The sequence below is a fragment of the Triturus cristatus genome, chromosome 4_1, assembly GCF_964204655.1.
Source record: "Triturus cristatus chromosome 4_1, aTriCri1.1, whole genome shotgun sequence".
NCBI lineage: Eukaryota > Metazoa > Chordata > Amphibia > Caudata > Salamandridae > Triturus > Triturus cristatus.
The window spans coordinates 1319651259-1319665463 of record NC_140585.1 but is presented as its reverse complement, the minus strand read 5'-3'; positions in this window follow the sequence as shown (position 1 = coordinate 1319665463).

The following is a 14205-nucleotide window of genomic DNA, read 5'->3' as shown; positions in this document are numbered from 1 at the left end:
AAAATGTGGACACTCTCAGTGTCTACAGCATAGGTTGTGCTCTGTGCCATTGTCCCCTGGCGCCATGTATATTGACGTAAAATGTAGTACAAGTGTCCACTGTACAGCCTGACATGATTTTCCTTGTTCATACTCACGGTGGCCAGTGCCTGTGTGTCTTGTTACAATCCTCTGATAATGGCCATTTGTACATGATTATTTGGACAGGCGCACCTTGGGTATTTTGAGTCCAATCTTGCATTTTTCCAGCCCCTGTGTATTTCACCCAGACTAAGAGATGTAAGTTCTTCCTGTGTCTCAACAAATTGTCTCATGTAGGGGGTGGTTGGTGCGGGCAAAGCCTACATGTCAAAACCTGAAATCTCCTTGCTAGGTCTGGCCAGTGTGTGATGTTTGTCTGGACATACACTCAAGGTGCAGTGAGCCAGTCATGGTGGGCATGTTTTCAGTATTACCTATGCTGCATGTGCCTCAAGTTCATGGATATGGTCCCTGCTCATCCCTATTTTCGGCAACGCTGTGTGGTGCAGATGCAGTGCTGGATTGTCCCCAGGGCCTGGCTCCTATGTCAAACTCCATTTCATGTCATTTGCTATTGTGTCATGCTCTCCATGGATTTTCATTGGCATGATGGGTCAACCAACTGTGTGTTGCATGCCCTACATCTGTACCTTGTTTTGTAGGTGTTACTGATCTTTCTTTGCAGGCTATGCACTGTAACCTATGTAGATTGGACTCATGTGACATATGTATACAGGTGTGTGATTAATTGCTGTCTCTTCACCTTGCCCACAGCATCGTCGGGGGACACGGAGGGAGACATGAGCACAGACGGAGCAGAGGGACCGAGCACCAGTGCCAGCGTTGACATCGTGGCTGGCACATTGAGTGGTACTGAGGCGGAGGAGAGTAAGGCCGAGGACCTGTCCACTGGCACGACAGAATATGAAGCTGACGGGTCCGAGGATGATCTCTCCGAGTGGGTGGAGGCTGCACCAGCAGCTGACAGCGGCACAACATCGCACCCCGCCCCCTCCATTGCCATCAGCTGCCTCCCACTTGCTCGTGTCCCTTCCCAGCGTGCCCGGTCACCACATGTTTCCTTCCTGCCAGGCACTGCACCCCCTGCCCCTGTCTCCACTGCTGCCGCCAATGCTGAGTCTGTGGACATCCAGTGGCAGTTGCAGGTTGGTCAGGCTGCGATCCTTAATGTCCTCCATGGCCACAGCCAAGTGCTGCACAACATGGAGGCATACTTGGAGGGCATGTTTTCATCACAGGCTGACCAACGCCAGTTGCTGAGGTCCATAGACTCGACACTGACTGCAGCAGTGGGTCTCCTGCAGCGCTACGTCCCACCCCCTACCCCTGCCCCATCCACACTTCCCACTCCCATGCCTGTCCCACGTACACCCAGACGTCAGCATGCACCCACCACAACAGACACAGGCACCACACCAGCAGGGAAGGTCATACGCACACCTCCTGGCACGCACACACAGGGTGAAGTAGGCACACCCACTGGGTCGGGGGCAAACGTAAGTCATGCAGCCAGAGTGGGAGTCCGCATTCCACCCAATCCACTCCCTCCAAATCCCCTCCCCTCAGCTCTCCTGGCCACATATCCGGCAAGGACTCCTTCATGTCCCTGAGCCCCACTGTGACACCACCCCGCAAGCGGTCAAGGGAGTCCCCGGTCAGGGTGGTTGAGTCCCCCCCCCTGTCCACACCCTCCCCCAGTGGCGCTGCGACCCATCCCTCCGCCCCCCCCTCCTTGGGGCCTGTGGTTCCTTCGGGTGCAGGGGAGACGCTGGAGGACCTTGCTAAGGTGTGCAGCGACATCCTGGCCTCCGCCTTTGGCCCTGCCCCACCCCCTGTGGTGGAGTCCTCCATCCCTGCACCCACGACGCCTACCCTTCGCCCTCATGTCCCTGCGGTGCCTGGTCCTTCCCCCCCACATGATGCCCTCCCCGCTGTGGAAGACGAAGGAGTCTGACTGTGCAGGCAAGCTAGGGGACACGCGTCCCACTGTGTCCCCCATCCAGCTGTGACTCATGGACTGCCCTATGGGCTTTGTAAATATTGAACTTTATCCACACAAACATTTTTTGATAATGCAGAATAAAGCCATTTTTTTTTCCTTAGAACACTACTGCTTTTCTGGTATTGCTGTTGGTGGGGCTGCTACATGATTGTGGGTGGTGATCATGTGTTGGGTGTGTGGGAAATATAGTACTGTGCTGTTCATAGGGGGGACCCTGGTATCTGTGTGCCATCACAAGGTGTTAGCTAAGTGTCTTTGTTCATGTAAGCAGTTACTGCATGGTGAAATTGTCCCAAGGTGTGTTCCTTCTTCTGTGTACCCTGACATCTTCCCTGCAGGGTGTTTCCACTATGTGGTGCTGAGCTGTGTCTACATCAGCTGGGGGTGTGACGGACTCCTTCAACTTTGCACATGCATGCTGAGCGATGTCTCCACCTGCATCATTCGTGGCATCCTTGGTGGTCACTGTACTTGTGTATGTAGACTGTTGACAAGACTTCATGTGGACATGTTCTCTTTTAGGCGCTATGCATGTGTGTACTCCCAGCCTCGCACACATGTGGTACATGTACTGCAGGGTCTTTGTGCACCTGACTGACATTTGTGGGCATTGTATCTGTGGGTACTCCACCCTTTGCGTTCCATGGGCACTGCTGGGAGGACTCTACACCCACCCCTCCTGTGTCTGGGCACTGCTGGGAGGACTCTGCACCCACCCCTCCTGTGTCTGGGCACTGCTGGGAGGACTCTGCACCCACCCCTCCTGTCTCTGGGCACTGCTGGGAGGACTCTGCACACACCCCTCCTGTCTCTGGGCACTGCTGGGAGGACTCTGCACACACCCCTCCTGTCTCTGGGCACTGCTGGGAGGACTCTGCACACACCCCTCCTGTCTCTGGGCACTGCTGTGAGTGTTAGGCACCCACCCCTCCTGTGTCTGGGCACTGCTCGGAGGACTCTGCACACACCCCTCCTGTGTCTGGGCACTGCTGGGAGGACTCTGCACACACCCCTCCTGTGTCTGGGCACTGCTGGGAGGACTCTGCACACACCCCTCCTGTCTCTGGGCACTGCTGGGAGGACTCTGCACACACCCCTCCTGTGTCTGGGCACTGCTGGGAGGACTCTGACCACACCCCTCCTGTCTCTGGGCACTGCTGGGAGGACTCTGCACACACCCCTCCTGTGTCTGGGCACTGCTGGGAGGACTCTGCACACACCCCTCCTGTCTTTGGGCACTGCTGGGAGGACTCTGCACACACCCCTCCTGTGTCTGGGCACTGCTGGGAGGACTCTGCACCCACCCCTCCTGTGTCTGGGCACTGCTGGGAGGACTCTGCACCCACCCCTCCTGTGTCTGGGCACTGCTGGGAGGACTCTGCACCCACCCCTCCTGTCTCTGGGCACTGCTGGGAGGACTCTGCACACACCCCTCCTGTGTCTGGGCACTGCTGGGAGGACTCTGCACACACCCCTCCTGTGTCTGGGCACTGCTGGGAGGACTCTGCACACACCCCTCCTGTGTCTGGGCACTGCTGGGAGGACTCTGCACCCACCCCTCCTATTTCACGATATGTACGCTTAGAACATACACGGGTGTGGGTTAGCTCCATGCATGCGAGGTGGGGGTACGTGTCGTACATACACAGTTGGGGTGGGGGTATGCTCCATACATCCGCGGGTGAGGGTACGGGTCGTACTTACACTGTTGGGGTGGGGGTACGCTCCATACGTCCGCGGGTGAGGGTACGGGTCGTACTTACACTGTTGGGGTGGGGGTACGCTCCAAACGTCCGCGTGTGAGGGTACGGGTCGTACTTACACTGTTGGAGTGGGGGTACACTCCATATGTACGCGGGTGAGGGTACGGGTCGTACATACACGGTTGGGGTGGGGGTACGCTCCATGCATATGCGGGTGAGGGTACGGGTCGTACTTACACTGTTGGGGTGGGGGTACGCTCCATACGTACGCGGGTGAGGGTATGGGTCGTACTGACACTGTTGGGGTGGGGGGTACGCTCCATACATACGCGGGTGAGGGTACGGGTCGTACATACACGGTTGGGGTGGGGGTACGCTCCATGCATACGCGGGTGAGGGTACGGGTCGTACTTACACTGTTGGGGTGGGGGTACGCTCCATACATGCGCGGGTGAGAGTACGGGTCGTACTTACACTGTTGGGGTGGGGGGTACGCTCCATACGTACGCGGGTGAGGGTACGGGTCGTACTTACACTGTTGGGGTGGGGGGTACGCTCCATACGTACGCGGGTGAGGGGACGGGTCGTACTTACACTGTTGGGGTGGGGGGTACGCTCCATGCATACGGGGGTGGGGGTACGGTCCGTACATATGCGTCCCCACGCTATGTGATGCTTGTGCGGGCTGTACCCAGGCCTTTGCCACGTGGGTACAGCCATCCCGCCATTGTTGGGATGACGTAGGTGTGGGCGGGGTTCGACTCGTACCCACGCTCTTAAGGCGTGGGTACGGGACGTACCTGTATTGTTGTGTTGCCGGTTTGCGTCGTCAAGCACTTCCGTTGTGGCGGTCACTGGCTTTGCTGGACACGCCCCCACCCCCTCGTAGTGACCAGGGCCTGGGGGTCAGGTATGTCCAGGGCATGTGTGCTGTGTGACTTGGGTGGGGGTTTTGTGGCCTGCCCCTGGTCGTGCCCCCACCTCTCCCCCCTCCCATTGTTGTTCTGACCTTCTGCGGCGTCTGCGTCCGAACCTGTAGAGGAGGTCGACAGCTATGAGGGCCGGGATGACACGTAGGTTCGGGTCCATGTCTGTCCGTCGCGTACAGGTACTCCTTGTTCGCGTCGTCCTGATTTCCTGGCAGTTTTTGGCAGCCGGAAAATATTCACCGTGCGGGATGACGTCGGTGCGAATCGTGATTCCTGGTTCGTGAATGGCAGGCTGCTTTCCCGGATCACATTTGTATGTTTATTTTCGTCGGTCGGGGTTTTGTACGATTCGTACGGAAATGATGTTTCCGTGAGAATCGTAATTCCATGTTTGTATATTTTTCCGACCGGGTACGCGTCGGACGGAGAATATGCTCCGTCCGACGGTCCGTACCCGGTTTTTACAGGATCGTGATCGGCACCTATGTGTAAGGAAACCTGTATCGAGGGACGAGCTAAGCAATAGGATGATGCTACAGCAACATCTCCATGACTTCATGAATATTGACCTAGACTCGGATTGATATGAGTATAGTTATTGCCTATGTAAGGGCAAAAGGAGGGTCTGTGGTACTTTGAAATTTGGGACCGCGTAGGAGGCAGGGCCCTACCCCTGTCTATCCCGTTATTTGCGAACCGCGAATGGTCAATGCGGTATGTACAAGTGCTTTGCATAACATTTCATCGATAAATGTACTTTGTATACGATATTACACATTGACTTTGTGGGTTCCATCTTGAAGCGGTGGCCATCTTATGGTTGCCCTCACATAGGCTACACATTACGAAAAAGTACGGGCCTTTAGAACACATGTGCTTTCTGTTTGACTTCTCTGTGACCTGTGCAGCTTGGCTCCACCGCCCCAGGTCAGTCCGGTCCCACGAGCTGCCCATCCTACGCCACCTGTGATTAGCATCAGGGTTTGACACACCATAAAGCCTCTTCATGAACACAAGCCTCCGGCTAATCTCTTTCACACCTGACTCTTCCTGCTTTATGGCTTGTTTTACAAACAGGAGATGCCCGTGTTTATTGGGGCCTGTTGATATCTGATGTGGGATCTGAGCCTCGCTGGGTAAATAATTGTGGGCTGGCTTAACTGGAATGTGGGATGGTCATCATGACTCTGCCTTTTCGTTTGTAATGGATACATGTGAATGACCATATCGTAAAACGAGGAATGTGTGCCTGAAGCATGATATTTTGTATTTAAGGAGAAGCCCGTTTCTGTAAGTTTAAGCAGTCTCCTGAGAACATACATTGTGTTGTACTTCTCGGACACCTGTAATTGGTCTGCAGCCAATAAATCGATCTTTGACTTCACCTAGAAGACTCTGTGTTTCTGTGGGTCTGAAACAGGAAGAACTCGAAGTCTTAGGGTGTGTCCCCTGCACCGCTGAGTTCTAAAAACCCAGTACTTCAATTTCTACCCCTGATTCTCTTCTGTCCTTCAAAAAGGGTTGGTTTATTATTTTCCAGAAAAGGGAATTGTCCTTTAAATTGGCAGCCTGCAGTAGGTCGTCCCTGGTCTTATCTTTCAACTCTGTTTTTCCTAGGGCACATAAATACATGGCTCTTAATTTACATATTTTATCCCTATCTCTCGGAGTGTCCTGTAAGGCTTTCTTTAAATTACTGTTTACCACAGAATAGTCCGTATGAAACCATCCCCTTTTTCTATTTCCTTTATTTCTGGGCCGGTATCTTAATTTCTCTGAAATACCTACAATGATTTTACAAAAGAATACCATAATACATACTGGTAAGGACTCCAGATCCATGCATATATTAAAATCTCTATGGATTTCTGCCATGATTTTCCCTGTAATAGCCGAACTATCTATATTTGCTCATTTTAAACGAATTCCATTTCTGCCCTGTGTTTCAATTTGATTCATAATTTCATCATTTATCATTTATCATAACATCATTTATGATATTATGATTTATGATATTCTCATAACATCATTTAAACTTGAAAAACATATTTTAAGAACCACTGGCTTGCATGATCACTGAGAACCCTTGGGCTAATAACAAAAGATTCTATTAGTCGCTGCTCATTTTCGGTCACCAAGATATGGCCAATTGCGGAGCTTCTACCATTTCCATAGTATGTTGGTACTGATGATCGATCTTCCCCTTTGCAATATTCTAGCAGATCCAAACTATATTTGAAAATTATTTCATTTAATGCCTCTCCATATGCGTTATGTAAAAAATGTGCAATTTCTTCCCCATTTATTTGTACATAGCCGCAACCTTTAGGTCCCCTCCTAATACTTATCCTCAAATTAAAATCCCCTAACCATATTAATATATAGTTGTCCTTGATGTAGGTTTGAAAGGATTCAATCTCCTTCCTTAGGTCCATAATATTGTTTACTTTTGTTTGATCAAAAACATTGTTGTAAAAATTGATTAACACCAAATTAACTTTTTCTTCTGTTTGTAGGTGGAGGGCTTAGAAGTAGGGGGAGGACCTATAATACCTGATTAATATCAATGGTGTGGTTATAGGTATTAAAACTGCCAGACCTCCCTCTGAGTTGGTTGACGGGGTTAGAAATTAAATTAAACCCTCCACATAAAAATCATCTATTTCCCACGTCTCTTGCAGGCAGACTAAGTGAGTTTTGCTAATAGCCTCCAACCATTATGGGTTTACTTGTTTACTTGTTTACTTTTTAGTCCTGCAACATTCCATGTCTTAATTACAGGATTCGTGTTTCCTATCTTTATACAAGTCGAAGTACCCCAATTCTAAATTTCACAGTCTACATGACGTACATCAATGAGGTTACTACCCTTCTTCCCCTCCCCTCCCGATTGTCAATCCTGTGCGTCGATGTTCGAGAGGGGGAGAAGTCTGTTTGTAGTCGGGATTGTTATTCATGATTTGTTAGCTGAAATGGTTTGATGTCTGGAAGGATTCTGTTCAGCTAGTAGGTCTGTTTGTATAGGAGTATCGACCCTACCCAAAAGCATTTCTAGCCTTTAGAAATACCCGGAGGTTCTTCTAAAATATTCTCTCTAATGATCTCAGGGCTTCTTCTGTATCCCAATCAAAAGAGTAAAGTTCTGGCCAGCTGAGGGGACCGAAAGTTCACAATGACACAATTGCCCTCACTGGATTTAATCAAAGGGGCTAACCAACCAACTCTTCTAACTATTATTATTTCTTGAGCAAGACAGTTTGTACTCCTGGTTTGTTTAGCCAGCCAATTTATTACATAATTTTTGAGCTTGTTGCAGGTTTCTAACACATTTAGTTGCATTTTTGGTACGCTTCTCAATATAATTACATACGGTGTTGCTTCCGGTGGGAGGTGCAAAATCGTGTGTGAATGTGTTTTTTGATACGTAGAGGGGTTGTTTTTTTACACCCGGAACCAGAGGTTGGTAAGTAGGGGCAGTATCTGATATCATAGTTGCCGATATATCTGGTTGAGAGGCTTCCCTTTTAGTAGTATTCTTAGTTGTATCTTTACTTGAGCTACTATTTCCTTTACTGCTAACTCAAGTGATTTTCCATTTCCTCCTATGGTTACTTTTCCCTTTTTTAAATGAATGGTTGGAACTTCTGTCAAAAGACAGGTGTTCTTTGCAGGGGGGAGGATAGCTCACCTATCAGGGAATCTTTTTTTTTTTTTTTTTTTTTTTTTTTTTAAACCTTTATTGTCAAAGTCAAATCTTACACAGCTTGTTACCTACATCCTGCATTGATACAGGCCGGAAGCGACAACACAGTATCGAGAGTGATAAGCATTGCAGGGCAAGTACCGACCATTTAACACAGCTCATATGCCTACAACCCTTAAGGGCCGGCAGCAGAATAGGAACAACAGGCTACTTATGTGGGAAGCGAATGCATAGTCGTAAAGCCATAAGAGGTCAAACAGGGAGTAGTCGAGGTTTCGTTTATCTGTATTAACTAACTAAAAAAAAACACAACATCAGCACCCTCCCAGGGTGTGTCCACCATACACAGTATGTGGAATACCGTATCTTACAGCGCGGGGCTGCGGCACCGCGCAGCGCACAACAGAAGAAAGTAGGAGCATGAAGTGGTGCAGCGCAGCCCCGGCTCGCAAAACCGCTGCTCTGGGAGGGGGGTCGGTATGAACCAATCAGGAAACTAAGAAAGTGGTGTTACCATCTAGGATGCCATGCCATCTACCCCAGTAGGGAACCAGGGTCCCAGGACCTCAGAGCCAGGGGAATCGCAGAGCCCCCGCCCATCTCCCCCGAGCCTCAGGCATGCGATATGTGAGTACCTTGGAGAGCATATAGCCGAGCCGGATGTGTCAAGAAGCGCAGTGTGAGGTGTGTACCAGGAGGAAGGGGGCAAGCGGGGTGAGGAGATGCAGCAGCGAGGAACGCCATTGGGGGTAGGCGCAGGTTAGCTCGTAGCAGGCGGGCAGTCCCCCCCCGAATCCCCGCGCGGGTTCCCTCCCGCCTCAGTCGTGTCCGGAGAGCGTAGGAGATATGCCTTGAGGGGCCCCCATAAGTCTTTGGGACGGGACTTGCGAGGCAGCAGGTCCGCGTAATTGTGAAGTTGTTCCTGCCAGGTTGACATCGTCGCCAGCCAAGTCTTAAATTTGGGCGCTCGCCCTCGCCCCCATCTGCACGCCACATGGCGCTTAGCCAGCAAAAGACCCAGCGCGAGGAACCTCCGATGTGCCTTTAGCGCGGGGCAGGAGCGGCCCAGGAGGGCAATAGTAGGGCAGGGCGCTATATCCATCCCGACCATCACGGAGAGGGCAGCGAACACCTCAGTCCAATACTTAGCCACTGCACGGCAGGACCACGCCAGGTGTATGAAATCTGCACCCGGCTCCCGGCACCGCTGACAACGATCGCTATCCCGGAGTCCAAAGCGGTACAATTTGGCAGGAGTGAAATAAAGGCGATGCAAAAATTTATAATGCACCAAGCGGAGGCGTGCATTGCCCGTCACTGCAGTAATGTGGGAGCAACTTTCCTCCCATTGGTCATCTGACATGGGATCACCCAGATCGCTGTCCCAGTCCCTCCGCGCCCTGAGCGAGGGGGGGGGTGGGAGCCGCCCGCACATGTGTATATAACAGCGAGACCACATGCGTCGGGGCGGGCGTCTGGAGCGTGCAATGGTGCCACAGTCTCCGGCTCAGCCGGGAAGTGTGGCGTAACAGCCCTGATATTTTGCCGAAGGTGAACGTAGAGAAATGTGTCCATTGCAGATGGGGTAGCGTCTCCAAAAAAGTGCGCCGCCGCTCGAAAGCTCCCCTGATGGTATAGATCTCCCCACGTGTGAATCGCCAGCCACGTAAGCATCCGACATCCAAGCTCCTCGCGAGTGACACTCAGTCTGGGATCATGCGCTAGGACCATGCGGGGAGAATATAGAAATTTGACATCCATGTAATCCGCCAAGCGCCTCCAGGCCTGCACTGTGCAATCGACCGTAGTGGGGTCGCGAGTCCCCGGTTGAACCTCTGTGTATAGATACCCCGATGGTTGCGCAGGCCTCATGAACCCATCTTCAACTGCGAGGTGGGCGATAAAGGGGGGGGGGTGGACCCAGTAAACCGCGAAGTGGCCTTCGGCGCAGTCATAATATTTCTGAAAATTCGGGACATCGAGCCCTCCCTGATGATAGGGCAACATAAGTGTCCGTAGTCCGATCCGGGCCTTTTTCCCACTCCAGATTAGCCGAGAAATCTGGGAGTTCAGGGTCTTGAAAAAGTATGCCCCCGGGCTATAGGGGATGTTGGTAAATAGATATAACAATTTGGGAAGCACCACCATCTTGATCAGGGAGATGCGTACCGCCATGGACAGAGGGAGGTGGATCCATTGTGTGATTTGATCCGTGAGTTTGTCCAGGACAGTCCCGTAGTTAGCTCTGATCATGGCTTCCTTGTTCCTGGTTACTCGAACCCTCGGGTAAGTGAGCTCGTCCGCTTCCCACACCAAGGGATAATCCAACGGGAACCGTGTAGTACTGTCAGTCAGGGGGAACAAAGCAGACTTCGCCCAGTTAATTTGTATGCCCGCTATGGCTCCGAATTTAGTTACCTCACTCAATAATGGGTTAAGATTTTCTCGCGGCTTGTGGACGAACAGGGTCATGTCGTCCGCATATAACGCGATAAGGAGTTGGCGCTCCGGATAAATAAGAGAGCGGTGTTTGTGGTGTTGTCGTAGTTTGGCCGCCAGCGGCTCTATAGCAATGGCAAATAAGACGGGAGAGAGGGGGCATCCCTGCCGGGTGCCTCTGTGAATAGTGAAGGGAGCAGAGCGGGACCCATTCAGCAGAACCGTGGCCTGAGGATGTCGGTATAACAACCGGATCCAGTCTAGGAAATTGAAGGGTACTCCCATCCGCTCCAACAAGGCCAGAAGATAGTCCCACTCCAGGGTGTCGAACGCCTTGGTGGCGTCCAGGAAAACAGCCGCGGCTTCACAACTGGGATCAATATCCTGCATCATCGCTTGCAGGGTGCGCAGATTGTGGGATGTAGCCTGGTTGGGGACGAACCCGGCCTGATCGGGAAGGACCAGACGCTCCATCAGAAGGTTAAGGCGCGTAGCGAGCACCTTCGCTAGGATCTTGCTATCCGTGTTCAATAAGGAGAGGGGCCGATAAGAGTCGCAATGCTCCGGGGGCTTGCCCGGTTTCAACAGGGATGTTATGAGGGCTTCGCGCATCGTTCCCAGCAGGATGCCTTCCTCAAGGGCGGAGTAATACACCCTCTTCAGTATAGGGGAAAGAACATGAATGAAGGCTTTATAAAAGTCTATCGGCAAGCCGTCCGATCCGGGCGCCATGCCAGACTTCATAGACATTATCGCCTCCTTTATCTCATCAAGTTCTAGTTCGTGGTGCAGGAATTTCTGCTGGGATGGGCCCAGCCACGCTATCGTGGTGTCCTCCAGGTACTCCTGCAGGGCTATCGGAGTAGTCCTGCGAGAGGTGTATAAGCCTACATAATGTTCGGTAAGGACTTGAAGCTGGGCCGAAAGGTCCCTCTGTGGGACACCCTGGTCATCCAGAAGGGTGGATACGTAATTTCGGTACCTAGGGGGACGTACCACAACGGCCAAAGCTCTACCGGGTCTGTCTCCCTCCCCGTGTAGCCGCGCAACGTAAGGCTTTCCTAGAAACTTACATTCTTTGGCTGCAGCGTCAGTGTATGCGGTCACTTTTTCCCTGAGACGCGCCGCAACTGCGCGATCGTGTGGGGCCCGTGCCATTTCCTGTTCCAAGAGGAGCAGCTCAGCCTCACGTTTGCGCACATCCCCGCGCAGAACCTTAAGAACCCCCCCGCCCCTCACCATGCACCATCCCCGCACGGTAACCTTGAAAGCCTCCCATACCGTAGTGAATTGGGAGACTGAGGCAGCATTACGGTCAAAGAAGTCTGTCATGTCGTCCTCCAGTTCCGCCATAAAGGCAGAATCCGTGAGGTGCGCGGGGTTGAGACGCCAGTTCAGGTATGGGGAGGTATCAAGGGGAATGTGGAGCGACAGTAAGACAGGGGAGTGATCGGAGAAAGTCTGGGCTAGGTGACGCGCCCCAAGCAACCACGGGGCAATGCCCGCTGAGAGAAAGATATAGTCGAGACGAGCCCATGTAGAGTGTACAGCGGAATGATGTGTGCCTTGTCGAAGTGTCGGGTGAAGGTGTCGCCACGCATCAACCAGCCGATGCTCATCCGTTAAGTGTACCAAATTGCGCTGGGTGCGCGAGTAGTGTGACGGCTGCCGGTGCGACCTGTCCATTGCGGGTCTGAGTGCGGTGTTGAAGTCTCCCCCCAGGATGACATGAGAGATACCTAACGTGTGTATCTTACCCCACAGGTTCAGAAGCGTTGCCGGGTCATCTACGTTGGGGCCGTAGTAACATGCGAACAGTATTGTGTGTGAATGTAGTTTCCCCCAGATCATGCAATATCTGCCACAGGGCCCCACCTCAGTACCCGCTGGTAGAAACCCCACCCCACGCCGGACCAATATGGTCACACCCCTCGCATAAGTCGAATAAGATGAAAAGACCCTGCATGCAGCCCACCGCGATGCGAAGGGAGGGCTCCCACCCGGCCGCAAGTGCGTCTCTTGAAGCATGGCAACAGATACTTTTTGCCTATCTAGGTATCCCAGGACCTGGCGACGCTTTCTCGGGTCATTCAGCCCACGCACGTTCCAGGAGACTATCTGAAACTGCTGCACTGGCTCAGTGTTCTCTACGCTCCCCATGGATCCAGGCCAAATAACACATGACCGGTAGACATAGCATGGGACAAATCATAGCAAGCGTGGTAACGATATGAGAGGACATTCCTGGGGACAACTTCAAATACCCAACCCCACCCCTTCGTAACTAGGGAGTCAGTGGTAGGAAATCGAAAACGGAACACATGCCCACCCACGCCGGCAACCCCAACTGGCCGGGAATAAGGACCCCACCCTGCCCACCCCATCCCCAACAATACCACCCCAACTAGAAAAAACTGTAGAGCAGCAACCCCTACCCCGCATGGGGGGGGGTGCAGTGGGGTTCACCCATCGGGGGGATAATGCCCAGGGGGGCGCCCAACCAGCCTCCCATCTCCCTACTTACACCCACGAGAGCCAGATAGCTAGTCCAGCCTCTCAATGTGGGACGGAGCTGGGTAACCAGGCAAATACATCAACAGTGACCAGACCGAGCATTGATAACAGTAGAGGGTTACCTCACCGGGGTGTGCAGCAGCTCAAGCAGATATATGCAGCATTGGCACATAAGAATGTCAGTGTCACTACAGCGAGAGGAGTCAATCCTGCTGTGCCATCGGAGAGGGCGATCTAGAGCGATGTTGTCCATCCCTGTCTCGAGCATTGTCCCTCTTGTGGCGTTTAAGAAAGTCTTCCACCTGCTGAGGCTGCTGAAAGAAGAGTTGTTTACCATGGTGTGTTATTTTCAATTTCGCTGGATACAGCATGGCGTAAGGTATCTCCTGTGCTTGCAATTTCTTCTTGACAGCAGCAAATTTGCGTCGAGACTCCTGGACAGTGGCGGTAAAATCGGCGAAGAAGGATAATGTTTCATTGCCGTAGCGCACGGTGCCCATTTCCCGCGCCCGGCGCAGCACGGCATCTCCGTCCCTGTAGTTCAGGAATCGAGCGATGATGGGCCTCGGAAGGGATCCAGGTGGAGGGCGGACGGCCAAGGATCTGTGCGCCCTCTCCACGATAAGATGCGGGGAAAAGGAGTCCCTTCCAAAGAGTTCAATCACCAGGTTTTCAACGAAGGTCTCAACTTTCCCAGTATTGGTGGACTCCGCAAGGCCCAGAATGCGAACGTTATTGCGTCGGGAACGGGCCTCCAGGTCCTCATTCTTGTCCGCGATGATTTTGAGGAGCCTGTCCATTTGTGTCAGCTGTTTGCCCGAGGAGGCAGCGCCGTCCTCGAGGGAAGAGATTCGTTCCTCAGTCTCCTGGATG